This window comes from Miscanthus floridulus, chromosome 11 (genome assembly GCF_019320115.1).
Source record: "Miscanthus floridulus cultivar M001 chromosome 11, ASM1932011v1, whole genome shotgun sequence".
Classification (NCBI taxonomy): Eukaryota; Viridiplantae; Streptophyta; class Magnoliopsida; order Poales; family Poaceae; genus Miscanthus; species Miscanthus floridulus.
Window position 1 is genome coordinate 66,886,492 of NC_089590.1, and position 11,770 is coordinate 66,898,261.

The window sequence follows — 11,770 nt, forward strand, 5'->3', positions numbered from 1 at the left end:
TCACCTACCGTTTAGCTATTATTCGGGCTAAACGGTCAATTAAACGGGCTAAACGGTCAATTAAACGGGGTAAACGGACGATTAAACGGAAACGGACGGAAACGGCGCACCACCGTGTAGCGTGTACACGGCGTGTACACGGGCTACACGGCCGTGTAGGCGAACAGTGTGAGTAGCAGAGTGTGCGGGCAACTCCAAGGGGCACTCCACACGGGCGTCAAGCGTGCCCTAGCCGTCATCGCCTCACACTACATCGGTGTCGACCTCAAGGCCATCAGCGATGGCTACGTCCTGCCTGATGATGAGGAGGAGGCCGATGAGGAGGTCGCGAAGCTGATGGAGGCAGTGGAGGGCCCCGGCACGGCGTTAGCCAAACTGTTCGAGGAGGAGGTGGTCCCTCCCATGCCGTTCGCTGATGCTGGAGACCCTGAGCCTTGACCTAGGCCCAAGAGGCCATGTAAATAGATTAGGGATTATGTTGCCCTATCATATTGCTGGTGGCCGTCGAGGCCTTTTTTAAAGTACTCGCGCGTCTATGTTTCTTAATCATTTTTATTGTATTTCTGAGCCTCTGCCCTCTGTCTTGTCTCTGAACAAATCTCTTGCAAAAAACTTCCTCAGAGCCTAAGCTGCCCCTCGAGCAAAAGGTGGTGAGGGAGTGCCATAGCCTGGAGGCATAGCCCGTCTCGCGACTCAGCTGGCCTTTTGGCCTTGAGACAGTCTTTCGGTCCTTAGGTTTTTCACAATCGATTTGTCAGAGCATGCTAGAGAGTTTGGCGTAGAATTTTTTTTCTCGAAAAACAACTAAAAAATGGTGTGTGGGACTTAGGGGGGGTCCCCCCTTCTAGCCCCTGAGGGAGGCTCGGTTCTGTAGAGGCAGAGCCGTGTCCTGTTCGAGCCTCGCAGTGGGCACCTCTATAGAGGCAGAGCTGAGTCTCCCTTATGGTGTTATCGTAATGCCAAGGCCTATGATGGGCTCGGGGGGTTTCTCAAAAAATTAGAACAACTAAAGAACGCTTCTTAATTGTATTTCAAGAAATAATGTATACAATGCTTGCAAATTTAAGGGTAATAGCGACGTAGCTGTTCTATGTTCTAAGCGTTGGTGAGGATTTTGCCCTTCTTGTTGGCTAGCTTGTAGGTCCCGGGCTTCAGCACTTGGGCGACGATGTACGGTCCTTCCCATGGCGGGGTCAGCTTGTGGCGGCCCTTGTTGCTCTGCCTCAGCCTCAGCACCAGGTCGCCCACCTTTAGGTCTCGGCTTCGAATACATCGGGCTTGATAGCATCGTAGGGCTTGCTGGTACTTGGCCGAATGTAGTAGCACAACGTCTCGGGCTTCCTCTAGTTGGTCGAGGGCATCCTCGCGGGTGGTGTGGTTCCTTTGCTCATTGTATGCTTGTAGCCTCAGGGAGCCATACTCCATGTCAATAGGGAGGATGGCCTCGGCTCCATAGAGTAGGAAGAATGGTGTGAACCCTGTGGCTCAGCTCAGAGTGTTCCTCAGGCTCCAGATGACCGACGGGAGTTTGGCAAGCCATTTCTTGCCAAACTTCTTTAATCGGTTGTAAATTATTGGCTTGAGGCCTTGTAGGATCATGCCGTTGGCATGTTCTACTTGGCCATTTGTCCTAGGGTGTCCTACTGCCGACCAGGCCACATGGATGTGGTGGTCGTCGTAGAACATCAGGAACTTGCGGCCGGTGAATTGCGTCCCGTTGTTAGTGATGATGGTGTTCGGAACCCCGAACCTGTGGATGATGTCAGTGAAGAATAGCACCGCTTGCTTGGACTTGATTTGATTGATCGGACGAGTCTCGATCTATTTGGAGAATTTATCGATTGCTACCAGCAAATGGGTGTAGCCCCCGGAGGCCTTCTGCAGAGGCCCAACCATGTTGAGCCCCCACATGGCGAACGGCCATGTAATGGGGATGGTTTGGAGGGCTTGGGCCGGGAGGTGCGTCTGCCGTGCGTAGTACTAGCATCTCTCGCAAGAGCGTACTAGCTTAGTGGCGTCAGCAACTACCGTTGGTCAGTAGAACCCTTGGCGGAAGGCGTTTCCTACGAGCATCTGAGGCGCCGCATGGTGCCCGTAGGCTCCCGCGTGCAAGTCCCAAAGTAGGGCTTGACCTGCCTCAGTGGTGATGCATCGTTGGAGGACGCTAGATGGACTTCGCCGATATAACTCGCCGTTGCTGAGGACGTAAGTTTTGGCTCGTCGCGCAAGCCATCGGGCTTTGGTCCTGTCTACGGGAAGCTCTCCCTGAACGAGGCAATCAAGGAACGGGACTCGCCAGTCCATGTCCTGGTTGGCCTCGGGAGGCTCCGCATTGATTTCCATGACCTCGGTCTCGGCCATGGGGGTCTCGACGACCGAGGGGGCCTCGAGCCCTGTGGTGGGCTCGACCGGTGGGCCCTCTTCCACTACCGAGGCGTAGTCGATGGAAGGCTTGTGGAGGTCTCTGGCAAAGACGTTTGGGGGGACCGGGGCCCATGCCGACGCCATCTCGGCCAGTTCGTCCGCGGCCTCGTTGAATTTTCACGCGATGTGGTTGAGTTTGAGACTCTCGAACTTGTCTTCAAGGCGATGTACCAGCTTGCAGTACGCCTCCATTTTAGGGTCATGGCAGTTTGACTCCTTCATTACTTGATCGACGATGAGCTACGAGTCACCTCGCGCGTCGAGGCGCCGTACTCCAAGCTCGATGGCGATCTGCAAGCCGTTGACGAGGGCTTCGTACTCGGCTGTGTTGTTGGAGGCAGCGAAGTGGAGCCGAATCACGTAGCGCATGTGCACTCCGTGGGGTGAGATGAGGAGCAGACCCACACCTGCCTCGGTCTTCATCAGGGACCCATAGAAGTACATGGTCCAACACTCTGCCTCGACTTGAGTAGGTGGCAGTTGGGTATCGGTCCACTTAGCCACAAAATCGGCCAAGACCTGAGACTTGATCGCTTTCCAAGGCGCAAAAGATAGGGCTTCCCCCATGAGTTCGACGGCCCACTTGGCTACCCTACCCGAGGCCTCCCGGTTGTGGATTATCTCTCCCAAGGGGAAAGATGACACCATGGTCACCGGGTGGGACTCGAAGTAATGACGTAGCTTGCGTCGAGCCAAGACTATGGCGTAGATCAGTTTCTGGATGTGGGGGTAGCGTGTCTTTGTCTCGGAGAGCACTTCGCTGATGAAGTAAATAGGTCGTTGGACGGGTAGAGCGTGCCCCTCTTCCTGCCTCTCAACTACTACGACCGCGCTGACCACTTGGGTCATTGCGGCAACATAGAGGAAGAGGGCTTTGCCTTCGGCCGGTGGTATCAGGACGGGAGGGTTGGTGAGCATTGCCTTGAGCTTGACGAGGGCTTCTTCTGTCTCGGGGGTCCAAGAAAAGCGTTCCAATTTCCTCAAGAGATGGTACATAGGCAAGCCTTTTTCGCCAAGGTGCGAGATGAAGCGGCTCAGGGCCGCAAGGCATCCCATAACCCTCTATACTCCTTTGAGGTCTCAGATTGGTCCCATGTTGGTCACAGCCGAGACCTTCTCTAGGTTGGCCTCGATGTCGTATTCCGAGACTATGAATCCCAAGAGCATGCCTTGGGGGACCCCGAAGACACTTCTCGGGGTTGAGCTTGATGCCCCTCTCTCTGAGGCATTTGAAGGCTATCTCCAAGTCTTTGACGAGATCCCCGGCCTTTCTAGACTTGACCACGATGTCATCCATGTAGGCCTCGATGGTTCGCCCGATGTGCTCGCCAAAGACCTAGGTCATGCACCGCTGGTATGTGGCCCCTGCGTTTCTGAGGCCGAACAGCATAGTTGCATAGCAGTACATGCCGAATGGTGTGATGAAAGAAGTCACGAGCTAGTCAGACTCTTTCATCTTGATTTGATGGTAACCAGAATATGCATCAAGGAAGGATAAGGTTTCGCATCCCGCAGTGGAGTCAACGATTTGGTCGATTCATGGTAATGGGAATGGGACTTTCGGACAAGCCTTATTCAGACCGGTGTAGTCTACACACATCCTCCACTTCCCATTTTTCTTTTTAACTAATATAGGATTAGCTAACCACTCCGGATGGGACACTTCCTTGATGAACCCGGCCACCAAAAGCTTCTGAACCTCCTTGCCAATGGCCCTGCACTTTTCCTCATCGAATCAGCGCAAGCGCTGCTTCACCAGTCTGGAGCCAGCCTAGATGTCCAAGGCGTGCTCAGCGACCTCCCTCGGTATGCCCGGCATGTTCGAGGGACTCCACGCGAACATATCGGCATTTGCGCGGAGAAAGTCGATGAGCATGACTTCCTATTTGCTGTCGAGGGTGGCGCTGATCCTCAGCGCCCGGTTGTTGGAGCCGGTGGGGTCGACCGGGACAAGCTTGATGGACTCCGTGGGCTCGAAAGTCCCGGTACGACGCTTGGAGTCAGGCGCCTCGCTACCAAGCCCGTCGAGGTCGACGATGAGGGTCTCGGCTTCCACGAGAGCCTCGGCGTACTCGATGCATTTGTCGTCATAGTCGTATGCATGCTCATACATGGACTTGATCGTGATGACGCTGTTGGGACCCGGCATCTTGAGCTTGAGGTAGGTGTAGTTGGGGACCGCCATGAACTTGGCGTAGCATGGGCGTCCCAAGATGGCATGGTAGGTCCCTTTGAACCCAACCACGTCGAAGGTGAGGACCTCCTTGCGGTAGTTGGAGGGAGTACCAAAGCAAACGGGCAAGTTGATGCGCCTGAGGGGTCACGTGCATTTCCCTAGCACGATGCCGTGGAAAGGCACGGCATCACCCCGAAGCTGCGACTGGTCGAGCTCTAGGAGCCCCAGGGTGTTGGTGTAGAGGATGTTGAGGCTGCTGCCTCCATCCATCAACACCTTAGTGAGCCGGGTATTGCCGATGATGGGGTCAACGACAAGTGGGTACTGTCCGAGGTTCGGGACATAATCAGGGTGGTCATACCGATCAAAGGTGATCGCCTCCCGAGACCAGTTGAGGTACCGAGGAGCGGCCACCTTCACCGAGAAGACCTCCCGACGCTCTCTCTTCCGCTGGCGTGCCGTGAGGCATGCTGAAGGACCGCCAAAGATCATGAAGGCATTGTGCACCTCGGGGAATCTATCGTCCTTGTCGTCGTCCCTATCGCCGATGCCCCTCTTCTTGGCATCGTCGTCGGGGAGCCCAAGCTTGGCGTAGTAACGCTAAAGCATGGTGCATTCCTCGAGGGCATGCTTCACCGGGCCCTGGTGGTAAGGGCAGGGCTTCTTCAGCATGTCGTCGAAGAGCCCGGGGCCTCTAGGGCCTCGGGGATTCTTGTTCTCTACGACCGCAACTAGACCAGCCTCGAGTTCCTCCTGTTTCCCTTGGTGACCCTTTTTCTTTTTCTTGGGGAGGTGGGGAGCCAAGGCCTCGGGGGCCTCGTCCCTGCACTTCCCCTTGGCGTCGCTATCGAGGAAGATGGCCACCATGGCCTCTTCACCCGAGGCAAAGTAGGTGGCGATGTCAAGGAGTGCGGCAGCTGAGGTTGGCACGTTTTGGCCTAACTCTCGGACCAAGTCTCGGCAGGTGGTGCCAGAGAGGAAAGCCTAGACGATTTCCAAGTCGCCGACACTGGGCAACTCGGTGCACTATTTGGAGAAGCACCAGATGAAGTCTCAGAGAGACTCGTCCTACTTCTGGCGACAACTTTTAAGGTCCTAGGAGTTCCCAGGGCGCACATATGTGCCCTGGAAATTCCCGACGAAGACCCTGACCAAGTCGCGCCAGTCGTGGATCTATGAGGGAGGAAGGTGTTCGAGCCAGGCTCGCGCCGAGTCTGACAAGAACAAGGGGAGGTTACGGATGATGAGTAGGTCATCGTCGGCACCGCCTAGCTAACAAGCCAAGCGGTAATCGGCCAGCCAAAGTTCGGGATTTGTCTCACCGCTATACTTCGTGAGGTTGGCCAGTTGCCGAAACCAGGCTAGGAAATGAGCAGCGCGGATGGTCCTGCTAAAGACTCAAGGGCCAGGCGGTTTAGGAGAAGGACTACGGTCCTCCCCACTATCATAGCGGCCACCTCGGTGCGGATGGTAGCCCCGGGCGGGCCCCTCATTGTCGTGGCGTCGTCGCTAGCTAACCACCTTGTGGTCACCCTATGCCTCGCGTCGGTTGCCGAGGCGATCGTGCAGTAAGGGGACCCTGTTGGCTGTCGGTGCCCGAGCGGGCTCAGGACGAACCGAGGCCTCTCTATCCTACCAAAGCGATGATGTGGGTAGTTCCGAGGCGCCCCCGTGCCGTCGAGAGGTAAAGCTCTCGGCCTGCTGCACCGCGGCGGTCTCGAGGAGGTCCCGGAGCTCGCCGTGGACCCATCGCTCGGTCGTGGTAGAGGGCTCGGGCATCGCTCAAAGAAGCATTGCTGCTGCCACGACGTTCTGGCTAGCACGATTGAAGATAGGGGGTTGCTCGCCCCCTTTGTTGTTGTTGATGCGGCGGTGGACGTTGCGAGCCCTCCATCGGGCTGCTCCGACCTCGCCGCGACCCCGCTGCTCTTCCTCGAGAGTGTCTCAGAGCTGCTGTAGAAGGAGTCGGTCTTGTTCGACCTTGGCCTGAAGCTCCCGGAGCTGCTCCAGGTCCGGTCGTCGAAGTTCCTCAGGGGCCAGGCCCTCGTTGCGCGCTGCCTAGGGCTCAACGTGTGGAGGTGCGGCGCCGCCCGCCCTTTTAGGGGGCGGGGAGCGAAAGCCTGCCCCTTCGTCCTCATCGCCCGTGCTCGGCATCCCGAGCCCGACGTGGAAGCACTCACGGGCGGGATCGTAAGCGTCTTCGTCATCGGAGTCGGAATAGCCGAAGCAGTAGTCGCTCGCGGCCAGGAAACGACGCATGGTTTCAGGGTCATGGAGCCCGGAGAAGTCCACTCCGGCCCACGCCTCGTCCTCCTTCGACGAGTCAGCGTGGGTGTGAGTCGAGGTTGTGGCGTCGAGGCCAAGGGCGAAGCGTTGGTGGTGTTTCGAGGGCTCCGCGTGAGCGGAAGCGTAGGCATAAGCATAGGAGGCGGCGACATTTCTCAACCCGAAGGGGTACGAGGATGGTGCCATCGCCGGGTTCTGCTCCACTGGAGTTGGCTCCTCAGGAGGTGGCGGGGCAGAGCTTGATGACGGGGCGTCGCTGCACGCCACCGGCGTCTTTCCCTTGTCCAGGCTCAGGCTAGACAGGTCCCTAATCAGGGACCTTGTGCCAATAGCTGGGCATGGGATACTGGCAGAGCGCGGCGCGTCGCCCTGGGTTTGCGCAGTGTCGAGGTGGTCCCGCCCGCGTCGCGCTTGGTGAGCGCGATGAGAGCGGCCGCCCGGGCGCCGCCTGCACCTAGGCTACCGGTGCGTGGTGTCGTCGTCGGTTGGTGGGGCTCGGGGTGTGAGGAGTACCATGTCATACTCATGCCCTAGAGACATGAACTCTAGGCTCTTGAACCAGATCACCGTGCTGAGACGCAGTGGTCGTACGGGGTCTGCCATCCGGGACTTGTTGGGATGACGAAGCTAACACGCAGTGTGCCCCTACCTAGCACGCCAACTATCGGTGTTTTGGACCGACGAGCCCTCGACCAACTAGTAAATTTGTACTGCGTGTTCCCAATTCTAGATGGTGATGCAAAGAGACACAAGGTTTATACTGGTTCGGGCAATAGGTGCCCTACGTCCAGTCTGAGAGATCGATCTTGTATTCCTTGCACCGAGGTGCTCGTAGTAGGGGTTTACAAGTAGGGCGAGAGAGGGAGCTAGTCCCAGGTCTCTGCGTGGAATGGTGTGAATTGTTTGAGATGTTGATCTCATGCAGCGGGGAGGTGTGCGCGTTACAGAGTGTCGAGCGTGTGTTTTTCTATCTCTTGAATTCTCGTGAGCCCGTGCGAGCGTAAGTGTTAGCCTAAAACTCCACCTTTTTCCTTTAGAAACATCCCCGGTCCCTCCCTTTTATAGTCGAAGGGGGGACAGGGGTGATACATGGGGTTGCTATGTAGCGTCGTGCGAACAGAGGTGGCATGTCCGAGCCCTGTAGCTTGTACTGTAGCGGCATGGTCGACGGAGTGGTTCTGCCCTTGAAGTGCTGGAGCAACACGCCGGTCACATCCGATCCTGTGCGACGTGGGAGCTCTAGTGATAGCTTGACGCAGGGCCTGGCGGGTGATGTGCCGGTCGCTGTGTGTTGACCGCGTGAAGAGCCGAGGCTCAGGCGGTGCCGAGGCCGAGCCATCATGGGGGGCTCGGCGGGCACGAATCCCGAGGTTGCCGAGACCCTAAGGTGGGTTGCTGAGGCTTGGAGGGAGCAGTTGGGCCTGTACACTGATTTCGAGGCCATAGTGACCCGGACTTGACTCCCCGCGTCGCGTTGTTCTTGGAGCAGGGGTTAGGTGGCACAGTGCAGTGCAGGCGCCGGTCGTGGGCACAGTACCGAGCACAGCGGCCGGTAACCCCTTCCCTATCCCGTCCCGGATGGTATGGTGTTGATGCGACTTCCTGTCTCGTCGGCTGCTCCGCCGTGTCGGGCCGTCGTCTGGCTGATATCGTGGGGGTGGTTGGTCGCATTAATTGGACGCGACGCTCTATCGGGGAGATCGGTAGAGGCAGAGGCGACGGGTTATTGCCGAGCCGGCCTCGAGCGAGGCGGAGAATCGGTATCTCGTCCGAGGCTTTACGCGCGGGGCCTCGGGCGAGACGAAGAATCGGTTCCCCGTTCAAGGCCTTTCGTGCGAGGCCTCGAGCGAGGCGGAGATTCGGTAGGCCTTCTGAGGCCTCTCGTGCGAGGCCTCGAGCGAGACGGAGATTCGGCAGGCAGTCCGAGGCCTTTCGGGCGAGGCCTCGAGCGAGGCGGAGAGCCGGTGGCCTCAGACAAGGCCGGGGGTTAGCCAATGGTTCGTCTCTTGGCTTTGATTTTGATGGGGTCTAAGCGATTTTTTCGGTATATGCTTAGGGGACCCCGTTTTATGGTACTCGACAGTACTATAACTTAGGTTTAGATCGTTTCTACATTCAAGGTCATTTGAAAACTTAAAACAAAATTTTTGGGCCCTAATTGATTTCAAACGAAAAAGTATTCACCTACAAACTTGTAGATATCTTCAAGTACTGTGACTTTAGTTTATGTTATATCTAGGTCATTTGGAAAAGTAAAAAACAAATGAATTTAAAAATCTAAAAATTTGAAACAAAATTTCTAGAAACTAAATGATTTCAAATGGAAGAAGCGTTCAACTATAAAGTTGTACGCTTCCTCGAGTTTTGTATTTATTAATTAAATACAAGATAGTTAGGTTTATATTCCTTGAGGAAATAGTTAGCTACTCCATCCGCTCCAAAATAAACTCACATATCATTTTTCGAGGAGTCAAACTTTTTTAGGCTTGACTAGTTATATAGAAAATAGTAACTTGTATCTCTAAATAAGTTTATTATGAAAGTATATTCCACAATTAATGTAATGATGCTTATTACTTATATATATATATATATATATTTATTTGGTCAAATTTAAAAAAAAAACTTGACTTCTTGATACGCAAGATGCACACTTATTTTAGGATTAGAAAGTACTAAATCCGTTTTAAATTATAGTTCGTTTGACTTTTTTTACCATAAGTTTGACCACTCGTCTTATTCAAAAATTTGTGCTAAATATCATTTCTTTTGTTGTGGCTTGCTTTATTAACAAAAGTTCTTTAAGAATGACTTAAATTTGACTATGTTTGCATAGATTTTTTGAATAAGACTAGTGGTCAAACTTAAAGTAAAAAAAGTCAAATGAATTATAATTTGGAACGAAGACAGTACTAAATTAGTTTTTGTAATGGATCCAAACACCCTTAGCTAAGGCTCAACCAATAGGTAAGGTTAAATTTAAACTACTATAACCGGCATGGATATCATAGTACGTTGTATTCTTTGGTAGACAGATGGAGTAAGGCCTTGTTTGGCCGAGCTCCCGGCAGCTCCGGCTCCGGCTGACACCCCTACAGCGAACACTGTAGCAACACTGTGGCATCGGAGATGTTTTTTCCCTCCCAACCTTTTCCCTCTCACTGTAGCGCGATTACTGTTCACACAACCAGTGAAGCTCGAATTTCTGGCTCCACCGGCTCCGGTTCTGGCACACTACAGTGCATAATTAGTCTAGGAGCCGAAGCACCTCGGAGCCGTACCAACCGCGCCCTAATTCTTTTCCTGCCCTCCTGTTTCTTTTAAAGAAAACAAGGCCATGGCGCCACCCGGCTACATTGTTGGTGCATGCTAGGGATCTAGGATTACACAGTGTCCAGCCTCCCCGAGTCCAGAAGCGAAAAGCCGCTGTCGTACTACAGAAATTCGAGAGCATGATGATGGGAGGTCTAGCGTGGAAGTCTTTCTAGGTGTGCTCCTAGACGTTTCGAAAGACGGCTAATCAGGCAGTTAATCACTCGGTGCCTCTGTGGTCTCTTACAGCTTGGTGATCACTCGGTGATGGGCTGACGATGCATGGCCATCTGTTCTCGTGCTTTTTGGAGACTACCGGCCGGCCGAGAAGTAGTGAACTGGTGGTTCCCTTTCTCTGTCCAATAAAAGCCCAGTCTGCATGTACATGTACGTGTCCTGCTCGTTTCCTTTTCTGACCGCGGGCGGGCCTAGAAGGCCAGAACTGTCCTGGGCCCGGGCCTAGCTAAACGGCCGAACCAGCACATATGGCCCATGACAGGGAGACGACTGTATAAGCGGCGGCGAGCGCCAGCGCGGGGCCGCCGCGCGGTACGGGTGCGCCCCGCGCCCTCGGCAGCGAGATCGTCGGCGCCTCCTCGTGATCTCGTCTCGTCACGAGACTTGTACGCACGCGTCTCGTCGGCCGCCGTGCCCCATCCCGTCACCTCTGTGTGCTGCGTGGTGGGCTCCGGCGGTGCATGGATCCAGCCAAGCCACAGGCACTCGGCCGACCTGCCGTGCCGTCGTCCGTGCGCGCAGGCGGCCCCCGCGGCCGCGGCCGTTTGCGTCGGTCGCCTCTGCCTTGATCGACTGGCTGGATCCCCGCTCGTCGCCAGGACGCCTGATCAAGGGTTTGCGTGAGCGTGGCCTAACCCAGCATCCAACAATGCCAATGCTACTGCCTATTGTGCAGTGCAGCTCTCCCGATAGCAGCGTCTGTACTGTACGTGCACTGCAGCCAGCACAATGCCTATGACGCTGACATTGCTCTGGGTGCGTAGCGTAGCACGCTCCTGTTTATATAAGTGCTAGGGCGCAGCGGTGCGTGCAGCCTGCGTAGCATAGACTTCAGAATTGTCCTGGTGCGATGGGCAGCAGCCAGCAGGGAGGACTGCGTGGACAACTGAAGGAGCTACAGGAACGAAGAGCATCTTCACAAACGACACAGCATGTGGTAGTTGTACTGGGGGCATCGGCAGACGACAAAGGGTCTAGCTTGGTGGGGTAAAGATAGAACAACTCATACCAGCTGCTGCTAGTAGCATTTCCTGAATGATAAGCCTTTCCTAAGCCCTAAATCTGAACGATGTGAAATCAAAATCCAGACTTAAAAGTCTTAAACTGGGGACAGATTATTAAAGCTTGTGTCAAGCATAAAGCCCAAACTCGAACCCATCCTCGCTCCATATGTTATTATCCAGGCAGAGCAAAAACAACGATGTTCCATGCAGAGAGCAATACTAAGAGCTCGGCCCATTAAGCTCATTTCTAGCATTCGACGGATAAACCTTTGTTTCCCATGCGCCTATGTTTCAGGTCATTCGGAGAAAGAAAACCAAAAATATTCGACAG